Below are 14,425 nucleotides of genomic sequence, written 5' to 3'. Positions count from 1 at the left end.
ACAGTCAATTTTCGACGCTGGCACAGGAAGCGATATAGAAAACCCAGTCGTCATTTCCTCCGACAACTGAGTGGATACATCGACATGGGAAGTCCAAACCGCAGAGACAGACAGCTCGAAGAAAAACATTTTTCCACCTTTTAAGATTTAAGTGGACCCATTTTGGACATCTCTATTTGGAGAGCGGCGACGGCTGTCCGCAGCTTTTGGCAGTAATTCATCGGATAGTAAATGGCAGACAGGGCATTTTCAATCACCGAAACCGGTCCACATAAACAGTAGACTTGCGAAACGAACGTGTGGAAGAGCGATAAACAAAGTTTAACGGCCACTTTCACTGTTTTGAGAAGCTCGACGCATCAACGAGTGCAAATTGGAGTATAATTGCGCCATTTTGTTTATTTATTTTTACTATATCTATGTACGTAGTAACAACAGATACAGTTTTGTGATCATGCGACAATTCAAACTCGAGATTTTGAATGATTCGAACTGAAGTATCGATCACTGATCACATTTTCATGATCTAGAAAAAATGTGTGAGTGTGTGTATTTTGGGGATTTCTTGAACACCATTAGTCCTATCGAACTGAAACTTAGTATTGGTTACTGAAATTCTTATAGACACGACGTTAATTTTTTTCAAATTTTTAAGTTAACCGGAAATGGTACCTCCCCTTATATGTGTCTTTTTTTATGTTTTTTAAGTCAATTATCTCCCAAACCGCTAACTGAATCGGACTGAAAATTGTTTACATGTAATAGAAATTATAATCTTTATAACCTAATATTTTCACCTGAATCGGAAGTAGTACTTTTACTCTAGAGAATTGTGGTTTTTTATGTTTTTCTCGGAATCCTTTCGGCGTATTGAACTGATATTTCATATCTAGAAGTTTAAGCTTATGTAATACCAAGTTATATACAGATTTAGAGAGCACCCGTCAACCTGAAGCGGTAGTTTACTCTTGTACGATTTTTATTCCACTATTTTTTTCGACCCCTTAAACACGGTGCTCTTTACGGGAAAATTCAAGTACAATTATTGTATCAATTTGATGAAAATAAAAATAAAATTATCAAATTTAATAAATCGGAAGCGGGATTTTTTCCTCTTAGAAAAGTGAAAAATGTTGATACCACACGATTTTTTCCACACCCCTGAACGTATCAAGCTGAAAATTTATATTCGTATTCTTTATATTCGTATTCTTTATGCACTAACTTAGAGTTGATGATGTTTTGGTCGAAATTTAAATATAATTTTTTTAAGCAATATTTCATTATTTTATTTTGACCTTTTAAAATATTTTTATTTTCTTGATATTTAACTTGTATAATATGTATAGTGATTTTAAGTAATAAAAAATTTTGAACAAAATCCGAAAACCGCAAGTAGAACTTTTGTCTTGTGTAAATTTCCCTAATTTTGCGCTCAATTTGTATTATATATAAAATGCCCTCTTAACCGGTATTTATGTTCGTGTATGAATGTTTTTGGATTTTTGTTTTTTATCCTTCTTATATTCATCAAATACATAGATAAAGTTTTGGGTTGGTCACATCACATTTTTATTTTATATATGCTATGACACAGTTCACCTTAAATCCAGAATGTGCGTGTGTGTAAGCAGATTTATTTATTTTTATTTTTACATACATATTTTCACATACATATATACAAATATACCAGGAAGGCTTAACAGGTAAACCCCAAATGCGCCTTCCTGGTCCACATAATTATTACATAGATATATGTAAATCTAAATATCTGACATCTATGGTCAGTATACATATATTACAAACATCGTATTAATACGATAAATAACGATGAATAACTTTCATGTAACAATACGAATTTTATATTCGATAAACAACCACAGAGACATCTATGGTGAGCTATATGGCGAAACCTAAGATATAACAATAACTAAAGGTTCGCAACAGAAAGTTGGGAAGGAAACGCCAATTTTACAGGAATCGTTTCAATGAAAATCAGAAAAATTGGCAAATTCTGATAAGAAACGATCGACCTAGACAAATCAAGGTCTGGCCAACAACGAGACTTAGCGGGGAATCGAACTCGTAACATCAAGTACGAAATAATTCAACATTCACCACTAGACCACGCTGCTGGTTAGATATTAATTAAAAACCGCAACGTACCCTTCGAGTACTCTTTAGTATGGGAATCGCTATAATAGTATAAGATGAAAATTCGCAGAGTTATTTGCAAGGTCTGCTACGACATTATTACTGAGATGAGGCATGACGAAGACGACGACGATAACGGTTGAAATAAATTCACAGACGTCGACAAACCATTGTTGGGTTTTTAGTAGTCGAAACATCTGTTGCTCGACTCGCATGACTCACTCGGATGAGTAACACATTCGGTAAAAAATCACTTATGTACATATCAACGAACGAGCACATGAACATGCATACCTACATATGTTTGAAGATATAAATTAAAGAAAGATCTGAGCGACGAGGAAATTTATCAAAGCCCAGAACGCTGTTTATCAAGATTTCTAGTTTTTACACGCGATGCAAATCGAGATGTCAAGTTGAATGTTGAACCTTCACACGCATACAAGTTGCCACGTAAATAACTTTTAGCGAGCGAAGGAAAGACATGTCAAAACTTACACAGATGTCAGAATATACGACACAAATACATATATAGCCAGCAGCATAGCTCGGACGTTAAGCTTCTGCTTACCGTCAAGAAGGTGCCGGGTTCTATCCCTGAATGAAAATGAATTTTTCAGAGTATGCTGTTGGTCAGACCTGGATTTGTGACTCCAGGTTGATCGTTTCCTATCAGAGTTTGCCAATTTTCTCTGATTTCATTGTTGAAACGGTTCCCGGAAAAAAAATAGGCTAAAAATCCTTCCTACCTACTATGTCACCACTATTTGAAATTTGATGGATGTACAATAAAAATTTACGTACCATTCATAGATGTCTCGTTAATTTGCGAGTTTTTTCAGTGTCTCGCAATTCAACGACTTATAATAAAAAATGCTGCATTTGTATTTGTAATTGGCCAGGAAGGCGCATTGGGATTTTCCTGTAAGGCCTTCCTGGTATATATGTAAAATAAAAATAAAATAAAATATGCATGTGATGTCACTTGCAAAGGTTGCGACTTGCATCAAGTAGACCGCGCACTTACCCCTCGGTTTGAGTTTAACTAATGAAAATACACACGATACATTTAACTTTTCCTTCAAAATATAATTTTGAAGGAAAAGTAGTAGTTAAAAATAACTTTTTTATTCCAGACGATAGGGCGTGAATACTGCAATCTCCATCGTCCATATAAATAATATATATGGTTTTTTGAGCTCTTTTCCTATTATGCTGTACATTAACATAAGAATAATATAATACTATGATTACTAACAAAATTAAATTAAAATTGTAAAATAGAAAATGATCAGTAGATCAGTAGCTATTTAAATAGATATAAGATGTATTGTTAACATAATTTCGTAATAAAAAAATCAAAAAATATAAATAATATATAGATAATAAATAAAGTATACATATGTTTAATGATATAATATACATTGTATGTATAATGATATAATAATATTGAATTTTTATTTCAATCGAACATATATGTACATACACTCGCCTTTACAGATCGCTCCAAAGCGACGACTGTTCTAATACAGATTCAATACAATAATACAAGCATACAAGCATCTATTGAGAACTTTTACAGCATTTTATTATAGAAATTGGTGAATCTCAAAGCGCTGAATAACTTGAGATTTGCAGATTGGAAAGGAGGACCAATATACGGCAACCACTTTCAAAGAAAATCAGAAAAATTGACAAACTCTGATAGGAAACGATCGACCTGGAAATAGAAACCAAAGTCTAGCCAGCAGCACACACTAGGGATAGAACCCGTGACCATACAATTGGAAGCATTGCATTAGCCAGCAGTATGTCTCGTTGGTTGCGCTTATGTTAAGCACCGACATGTTACCGGGTTCGATCCCGTGCTAATCTTTAATGCTGCTGGTCAGCCTTATATTTGTGACTCCAAGTCGATTGTTTCCTATCAGAGTTTGTCAATTTTTCTGATTTTCTTTGAAAGTGGTTGCCGTATATTGGCATCTCCTTTCCAATCTTGAAACGATTGTTTGAAAACTCAGAGTTGAAACGGTTCCTCCATCAAATTGGCAAAAACTTACCTACCCACTGTGTCACCAATATCTGAATTTAATTTATGTACAATATGTACAAGTCTAAATCCATAGATGTCTCTATTAATTAATTAATTAATTAATAATTATGTAATAAAATATACTGCAATGTTTGCAATTGGCTAGGAAGGCGCATTGAAATTTACCTGTTAGACTTTCCTGATATATATGTATCTATGTAAAATAAATACTATATATTAATCTAAGCTGCTTGTCAAATGCAAATAAAAATGAATTTTTGTTCAATTCTATAGTTTAATAAGTTTGTGAGCTTTTATTTCCTATTGTGCTGTATTCATTAACATTGAAATGAGATAATACTAACAAGAAAAATAGTGTGTAGAATAGATAATGATCAATGGATAAATAGTTTTCATTTCTAAAATTTTGTTTGCTACATCATAACTTAAAATATAGACGGTATTTGAAAGTACATAGTGAAGTTCATACGCCCAAGTAACGCCGGGTAAATTCAGCTAGTATCAGTCAGTCAATATATTCTAGAATCAAGATCGAATAACAGACGAACTTATTATCAGTTCAATCCTGGAAAAATACCCCATTTATTACTCACAGCCGATAGGAACATAAGACATCCTGCCACTAATTTTAGCCATAGCGAACACACAACCAGTTTTGGGCACTTCAGATAAGAAACTTTCAACAATTGCATATCGAACTCGTCTAAAAACTTGTATCCGAACAAATTCGAATGCATTCGTTGTTTACAACACCTATCGATAAAACCGATTCAAGCGCACAAAAGACTCCACAGACACTTCCGATCCGATACCCCACTTCCGACACGTCCTTATCGGCACAAACGGCCCAAATGTGCCAAAATTCGAAGCGATCGAATCCAAAGTCGGCAAAGTTGATTGTGTGTGCGTAAGTTACGCAAAGAGAGGAAACGATCGAAGAAATGAAATTAAGAAAACACAGACAGACACACGTGGGATATTCGAACGAGAGCGAGAGCTTCGGAAACAATGGCAGACGACGCGACTCCGTGGCGCAACCGGCCTATTTTTAACCTTTTCGTCTCGCGCCTTCAATACTACAATAATAATATAATATGCGTCGTTGCGTCTGCAGCTTCGCACGGCTTTCCCCCAGATTATGTATTTTATACTGGAATTGGGGTACACCTATGAAAATATTCGTCGTTCGCGCGAATTTTCACATCTGCTTTCCTATTGAAAGTTTTGATAGAATAATATTATATGTATATGTATGTAGTATTTGTGTGAGAATATGAAAAATATTCTTCGGTTATGCTAAGGTAGATTGCTTTCGTCAATTTTATGGCATTTGCTATCGAAATATTGAATAATATATGATGAAAAGTCGTAGTTGAATAACTTTTATGTTGATAGTAAAACGGTCGAGTGTGAAGATTAACATTCTTTATATTTTTTATTTTATTTATTTTATTTTTACATATATATATATACCAGGAAGGCTTAATAGGAAGATCCCAATTCGCTTAACAACATACATATTGTGGATACGAAACAGTTCTCAGTAACAGTTTTTCAGCAAGATGAATAATCTATTTCCAGTTGTATTATTTAAATCATATATAAATAGTATTTTTACTAACCTCTTCTTAGTTCGGAAACGATTTTGTCGTGTGACGAAGTTTGGGTTCTTATCCAATCATTTTCAAACTTTGCCATTTTGCTCGGTTTGGTCATCAATATAAGTGGAAATGACGTCCACCATTACGATGGTGAAAAATAATCATAATAGACACGTTTGAAAATACTGCATCTTCGTTCACGGTGACGTCTATCGTCCACACTGTCGCATTTTTCCACACTGTTCTGATCGTTTTTTTCCTTTTTCGCCCGCCTCTCGCTATGGCAGATTGAGCATTTTGCCATACTCATGATCAAAGTTTACGGAGAGAATTGGTGATTTCTCAATTAGGTTTTTTATATACATTTATTTTTTATATACATATCTTAATATTATATACAAAACTTAGAAGAGGTTAGTTTTTAAAAAACTTTTTTTTACTACAGTTTTTTTTTCGTATTTTTACTCATTGATTTATTTTTATTAATACTATCGGGATTATAATTGCAAAATATCATGAAAATACAAAAAGTTTTAACTGTCAAAAGAAAATAATGAAAAATTATTAAAGGAAATCTACTACATCCTGTTGGCAGATTTTATCTAAAACCATATCAACTGATTTTTTTTTTATTTTTAAATGCTTTTTATTATTACGAAATTATGTTCACAATACATCTTATATCTATTTTAATAGCTACTGAGCTTCTGATCATTTTCTATTTTACAATTTAATTTAATTTGGTTATTAATCACAGTATTATATTATTCTAATGTTAATCTAAACTCTGATGAATGCACATATGTACATACATATACACATGTAGAATACAAAGAATATAAATTATCAGCTTGATGTAAACAAAAATTTCGAAAAAATCTATTACATAATAAAACTGTCAAACTTTCTATTGACCAAATCGTTGTTTGTTGACTCCTTTCTATCCTTTCAAAAAGCAACAGGAAATAAAAACAAGTTAAGTAAATAATCTCTTCTAATATACACAGCCAGCAGCGTGGCTCGGTCGTTAAGCTTCTGCTTAACACTGAGAGGCGCCGAGTTCGATCCCTTGAGCTGACCTCGATTGAAAAGAATTTTTCTGAGTATATCTGTAATGCTGCTGGTCAGACCAGGATTTGTGACTCCTGGTTGATCGTTTCCTATCAGAGTTTGCCAATTTTCTCTGATTTCATTGTTGAAACGATTCCCGATTAAAAATTGGCTAAAAATCCTTCCTACCCACCATGTCACCACTATTTGAGTATGATTAATGTAAATATTACAGTAAAAATGTATGTACAATTCATAGATGTCTCGTTAATTGTCGAGTTTAAGTCAGTGTCTCGTAATTTAGCGACTTATATAATAAAAAATGCTGTGTTGTTTGTAATTTGGCCAGGAAGGCGCATTGGGGTTTACCTGTAATGCCTTCCTGGTATGAAATAAAAAAAATAAAAATAAAAAATAAAAAATATGTACATTATTATAAATACCATAAACAGGCAAAGCTATAAATAAAGAAAACCACTCTTAATATACATATATATTGCAAAATATATCAATGTACAAATTTCTCAATGTCTACAAAATATATACGAGTGTTAGCATCCATTCAACAATGCAATCAATCAAAGAAAAAATTAGTAGCCCCTTGAATATGTCAAATCATAGTTTGCAAAAATTGCATAACCTACACCGTAGAACGATCCAAAATTTTTCCTTTCACATCTAATTAGCATTGTATTATATTATGTCACAAAACCAGTGGCGAAAGCACGCACTCTGAGATCACCACAACACAATGGGATTCTAGTTTACACGAGCCGAAAAACCGGTCCAGCAAAAGTGAACCCATTTTCGATACATATGTACATACATTACATAAAAATCGCGACCGTTTTTTAACTTTCATTATTAAAAAAAAAAAGACGTTTTGTGAAAAGTGTGTCGCACGAATTTTCCGGTGCAATTTTAACGATTGTTACGACGATGCATAATTATCTCATTTTCAGCGATCTTCAAACTTTAATTGTTCGCTTGCGACAGTCGTCATGCACCGGCGGCACGCGGATGTTGCTCGTTTTTTAAGCTAAATTATATATAATTACTTCAAGAATTAAACGTCAATGTGCGAAATCGCTTGCAAGCTGGTAAATCGACACAAGTCAATTATTTCCGTACCGTAATTGTAAGTTTTGGGATGAAATAACGAAGCATGGATGCGAAACTTGTGCATTGAACGTTGCATAAAGTCTAATGCACTCAAGAAAGTTTCATATTTTGTATGCTTGGCGTAATGAAGAAAGATAGACGAATAATTGTAAGTCGTATGATTATATTTTATTTTTATTTTTATTTTTACATAGATATATACCAGGAAGGCTTGACATTTAATTAATCAATAGCAGAATTAATCCATTGAGACATCTATGGATTTAGATTTTGTAGATAATTTCTACAAATTATACACACAATAAACACAGAAGATTTGTGACAACAGGACATATGATTTTTTGCCAATTTTAAGGAACCGTTTCAACAACGATCAGATAAAATTGGCAAACTCTGATAAGAACCGATCGGATTTGGAGTCATAAATACCCCCAAATCTAACCAGCAGTATGGCGGATCGAACCCACTGATCACTTGGTGCTAAACATACACGCTACCATTAAGCCATACTGCTGGCTATGTATGTATATTGACGCGGCAATTTGGCTAGACAAATCCTCAAATGGTACTCAAGAGATTAGTCTTTCCGGATAATCTTCTTTTATTAGTCCAGAATCTGGACTCCAGATGGAAATTTTTCATATTTTTTCCAAGCAAAGTTTAAGATCAACTGTTTTTTACAATATGTGTACATCTTAAAATCATTATTTATAGTAAATTAGTTCCTGTCCATTAAAAATGTCTTTTTGAATAGTCAAATAGAAGAGGGTGAAATTTTTTGCGTAGATTTAATTATCCTGTGTATATGACCCAATGAATTTGATGATCAAAAATAAACGTGACCTTCGATGTATGGATTTGACTGTAAATAAATCAACAAAGACTAGCAAATTGTGTGGAAGATATACATATAGTAAGTGAAAAGCTGAAATTGATTCACAACCGAGAATTATATATACATATGCTTATTTCATTTTATAACGCACACAAGTACATACAGTGAGCGACAAAAATAGGTACGCACATAGATTTCGGACAAACAGCGCGAAACAAACCTCTCTACCTGCCGTAAACAATGAGACCCCAACCTTTTTTTTTTTTTACACAACTCTATGTACCGTTGGTACAAAGATTTACAAAGCTGATGGTCAATTCCCTATTTAGTTTCGCGTTAACTTTGGTTGCAATAACATCGCATCAGAAAAATGTCGTCCGCACGCCAAATGTCGACCGATGAAAAAGCGGTAATTTTGGCTCTTACGAAAGAGCGAATCGCGTATCGAGAGATTGCTCGTCGGGTGGGGTTCAGTGAAGGTTCTGTGAGAAAATTCATCAAAAAATACAGTGATACAGGATTATTAACAAGGGCTCCAGGATCTGGAAGGAAGTCAAAATTGATGGAACGTGAAAATCGTGTCATAAAACGTGCTGCTCTTTAAGATCAATTTATTACTGCTTCTAAAATCAGGGATGAGGTTTACACTTCAACATCCACAGCAGTAAATACCCGTATGATCCAAAGGAAGCTGAATAAATTAGGGTTTAGAGCGATCAAATTCGCGAAAAAGCCACTTTTGGCGGTTTCAATGAAGAAAAAGCAGTTGAAATGGGCCAAGGACAAGAAGAATTGAATATCAGAGGACTGGTACAGGGTGGTGTTCTCAGATGGATCTAATTGGAATCTTATTGGATCAGATGGGAAGACCACAGTTCGCCGTAGAAGTGGAGAATGTTTTCACGCAAGTTGTGTTTCGCGACCGCGAAGCATTCCCCGTATGTCATGATATGGGGGTGCATTACAGGATATGGAATTGGGGTGCTAGAGTTCGTCCGAGGGTCCATGAATGCCATCCAATACAAAAACACGATAAGGGAACGTGTTTTACCCACCATCGAAGCACTCACAGAATTCGTCGCTGAACCAATATTTCAGGACGACTCTTTACCTTGTCATCGAGCTCGTTCTGTAAGTTATCTAACCGTTTTTCTATCTTTAATTTGTTTTTTTATATGGTAAATATCATCGACTTGTTTTAGATAACCAATTATAATGAAAGTTTGGGAATTAAATCCCTTACCTGGCCCGGGAACAGTCCAGACCTGAACATTATCGAAAATTTATGGGCGATTTTGAAGAGGAAAGTAAGAGCCCGCAATCCAAAAACGCTTCAAGAGCTGGAAAACACAATAACGGGGGCATGGGAAAAGGATATTTTCCCATATGTTATAAAAAAATTGTTTTATTCTATGCCCAGAAGAATTGAGGCAGTAATCAAAAACAAAGGGGGAATTACTAAATATTAAGCTTTATTTTATTTATATATTATTGTTTTATGTATATATTATTAAAAGGAAACATTTAAAAAATTTATACCGTGAAAACCGCTTTAAATTAAATTAAAAACGCCCGAAGAACTGCCAATACTTTTTTCCCAACTTTGTCCATTTCGTAAATAATTCCAATATCTCAATAAATACATCAATATAATTAATAATTTGTCTTGTTTTATTATCTTAATGATCCTAGTCATGATTTCAGAAACTTTTAAATCAAAAATATTGCGATATATACGAATAAAATGAAATTTTGCTACTGCGTACCTATTTTTGTCGCTCACTGTACATAAATCGTATGTGCCATGACAGGAATTATTATTAGGAATTATCCCAAGGCGATACAAATGGTTAAATTATTTTTCTAACAACAGTACGTATAATAAAATAGAAACATCTACATATGTACGATCAACGAAAATTTTTTGACCCATCAAATTTGCAAGTCATTATACATTATGTAGGTAGCATATTTATTTCACTGGGTATAGTTATAGTTATATATCAGTTGCAACCGATCTTGGTATCTCGGTAGAGAGTAGCATCTGTTTCAATTTGACTTTTTTTGATACCGCATGTGTGAGACTGGATGCGGAAGCAAACATATACATAATACATTAACAGCTAACACTTATTTATTTAAGGTTAGGTTAGGATTGGTTTTATTAATTTAAGGTTAGATTAGGTTAGGTTAAGTTAGGGTTGGTAGTACGACGTGCACTATCGCATAGTGCATTAGTGTTATAATTACAAACTCATTGACATTGAGAAGTAAATTTGTAATTCTATTGTTAAAACCGTACTCATTGCTTGAGTCAGTGAAATTATAATTTCACGGACAATAATAAATTCACTGTAACATATATATGCGTTAATTTTTGTTCTAAGAAGCTTAAATCTTTACTTCATTTGAACTAAATAAGTCAACAAACTAATCAAGATGGTGTTCAAACGCCAATCCAAATATACCCAAAACTTTAAAGAAAAAAAAGCAACACAGCGAACACGCTTCTGATTCGTCAAAAGATATAATGCTAATCTTATGACAGCACCCCGAAACAAAGCAAAAAAAATACGAATACTTAAAAAAAGGACTTTTTTGACTAATGAATATAACTGGAAAAAAAATCTAGGCCGGCAAGATTTCAATTTCGATAAAACGACTGAAAAAAAATTACGTACAATTTAAAATAAATTGATTACGGAACACTCACAACTTACGCATGAATATTATTAGAACCCAAACGACGAAATATAACACACACATATGTACATAATACAACTTTTTAGTCGTCGCACCCCAGCAAATATTTGAAGCCGCAAAGTTTTGCACAATACGCACGCGAAGAGGGTTTTACATCTGCAAAATATATTATTACACATATATATGTACGTATATTTATTCAATTGAAGTTCCCCACTGGATGGCAGGGCCGGAGTCGAGGCCATCCACAATAAGCAATATATGGACAGAGTTTGAAAAGTTTCCCCATCGGCCGCGTTTGTATTCGGTTATAAAGGCGAGATTGACAGCGGAGTTAGTTTTCCCCGCTTTCGGGGAAAACTTTCAACGAATCGAAAACGGGTCCGTGGAAATTTCGGCCGATGCGATGGAAAAATGTTGCGCAGCCGTTACAATTACCGACACAATAATTTCATGGCGATGAAGCAATCTATATGTATGTGCCAAAATATAACGGAGATAACGCTGGAATAAATTCGCAAAACGATGTGCATGGCCCTTATCTAACGCGTTGTTCTATTCTGGCTTGAATAAAATTAACACGCTAACGCCGAACGCCACTATCGACGATTAATATATTCAAAATGACTAAGCATGTACTGTTAAAGTTCACTGTACGTAAGCAAGTGCTCCAGCATATCAAATTATGAATAAAAACTATTGCTATGGACTTGTTTTTAATTATATAGGCCTGCTCCTAGAGAAAAGCTCTTGTCAAATCAGACTGCATGCACATGTTCATGAAATAATTACATTAACTTAGCTATGAATGTTTTTTGTTATACTGGCTATAATGGCGTTAAAACTTCATTTGACCAGCAATCGGTTTGAAATTCCGAATCTAACTAACCATATTTTTAAATCGACAATTTTAGAGTGTTTTTCCATAATCATAAAGGTAATAATATATTACCAGCACAATAACTCGGTCGTCAAGCTTCTGTCTAACACCGAGAGGCACTGGGTGCTGACCTCGATTGAAATTAAGTATATCTGTAGTGCTGCTGGTCAGACTTGGATAATTGTGCTCAAGGTCGATCGTTTCCTATCAGAGTTTGCCAATTTTTCTGATTTCATTGTTGAAATGGTTCCCGATTAAATTGGCTAAAAACCTTCCTACCTACTATGTCACCACTATTTGAGTATGTTTAATGTACAATAAAATGTATGTACAATTCATAGATGTCTCTTTAATTTGCGAGTTTTCAGTGTCTCGTAATTCAGCGACTTGCTGCATTGTTTGTAAATAAAAATAAAATAAAAAAATGACGTTGACAATTACTTTTATCGTCTAAAAAATATAAATTTCCATTAATATAAAATATATACGTATTACAAAAAATAAATTAACAATATCAACAACTTACGTATTTTATATTAAAATTGTATTAATGTAAATATTTAATAAATCAGCTGATAACTAAAAATAATTGTATGTGATGTATGTATGTAAGCATATTGTAAAAAACTAAATGTATGTAAGCTTATTGTAAATCATATTAACAATTAGATAAAACATAACTTATTATTGAATACTTATCTCGCAGATAAAACCCAGTGAAGAGATATACTTTTAGCCGTGAAATGTCAAATCTGACATATTTGGCCAAAAACCAATATATATCGTGTATTACTCTACAAGAAGCTACACGCCAAATTTGAAATTTATATATACATATGAGAGTTAAAACTATAAATATTTATATATTAGAGATAACGAGAACCAATAGAGCAAATTTCATAAAATATAGAGTGAATTATAGGCGTTTAAACAATTCAAATCTTGTACAGTTTACGCCTTGTTAAACAACGCTTATTAAACGTCAGGAAGATTTACTTTCTCCGTTTTAAAATCGCGTTGTATACGTTTTTTTAACTCCAACGTAATGGCAGACGATACATTAACGTGTAGTGATGAACAAAATGAGCAATATGGCAAAGTATGAAAACGATCGGATAAGAGATAAAAATGACCACTGACACGAAAGCCATGTGAAACGTAAAGGAGGTATGTAAAAATACGAAGCAAGACTAAAAATAAAAGTCAAATTCTACCGACCGCAATACACACGAACAATGTTGTATTTTTTGACGAAAATGCAATGCGAAACTGAAACGAAATGTGATTGGCCATCGCTGGTCGAGTGGGGAGTGAATGCGACAGCATGTATAATATATTTTACGGTAGTCTTATTCTAGATCGATTCGACTATGATACACAATCCATACAAATTATTATTATATTACATATACATAAAGAAACATACAAACGAAACCCTTTGAAGTTCCACAGCATTCAAAAAGTATTAATTTCGAATAGCGACACGGCAGGAAGGAAGCGCGCCCGTAATAATATATCGCTTCTTTTTAAATACGAAAGGGGGACACAAAAATAAGCATACATACATACATACATATGTATATGTATATAGTATTAATATATGAAAATACACACGTTTCCATGTCACAGAGCCTGTCAACCACCGTACGCCTCTCTAACACATTCAACACGACGATCAAAGCTTCTGACGCATCAATCACAAAAGCACCTGTATCCATACACGTTTCGAATATAAAGGATGGTTTTTTTATTTATTTTTTTGGTTAGTACTCAAACACTGTCCTAATCCGTCTTAAAGTTTTCTGAACAATTTGTTTCCGAATGATCGAAACTTAGTTATTCTGTTGCGAGTCCTTGAAGTTGGGTCGAGTTACGCATGCTTTGCTTTTATGTATGTAGTGTAACTTTATATTATATAAAGTAATCGTTTCGATTCATCGAATACTGTGTTGTGAATACTTTCGAATGGGATTTGACACAATATTGGATGATTGGAATTTGAAACTTTTTTTTTGCTCGAAAAATAG

At 33.6% G+C, this 14,425-nt stretch overlaps 1 protein-coding gene across 1 annotated transcript in view; it reads right to left on the bottom strand.

The window, feature by feature from the left end:
- LOC143917857 (uncharacterized) overlaps positions 1 to 14,425 on the bottom strand; it is a 372,933-nt gene that overhangs the window by 238,798 nt on the left and 119,710 nt on the right. The window lies entirely within an intron of this gene.

The sequence above is a fragment of the Arctopsyche grandis genome, chromosome 10, assembly GCF_051622035.1.
Source record: "Arctopsyche grandis isolate Sample6627 chromosome 10, ASM5162203v2, whole genome shotgun sequence".
Taxonomy (NCBI): Eukaryota; Metazoa; Arthropoda; class Insecta; order Trichoptera; family Hydropsychidae; genus Arctopsyche; species Arctopsyche grandis.
Note: the sequence above shows the minus strand (reverse complement) of the source record. Positions and strands in the feature narration are given on the sequence as shown.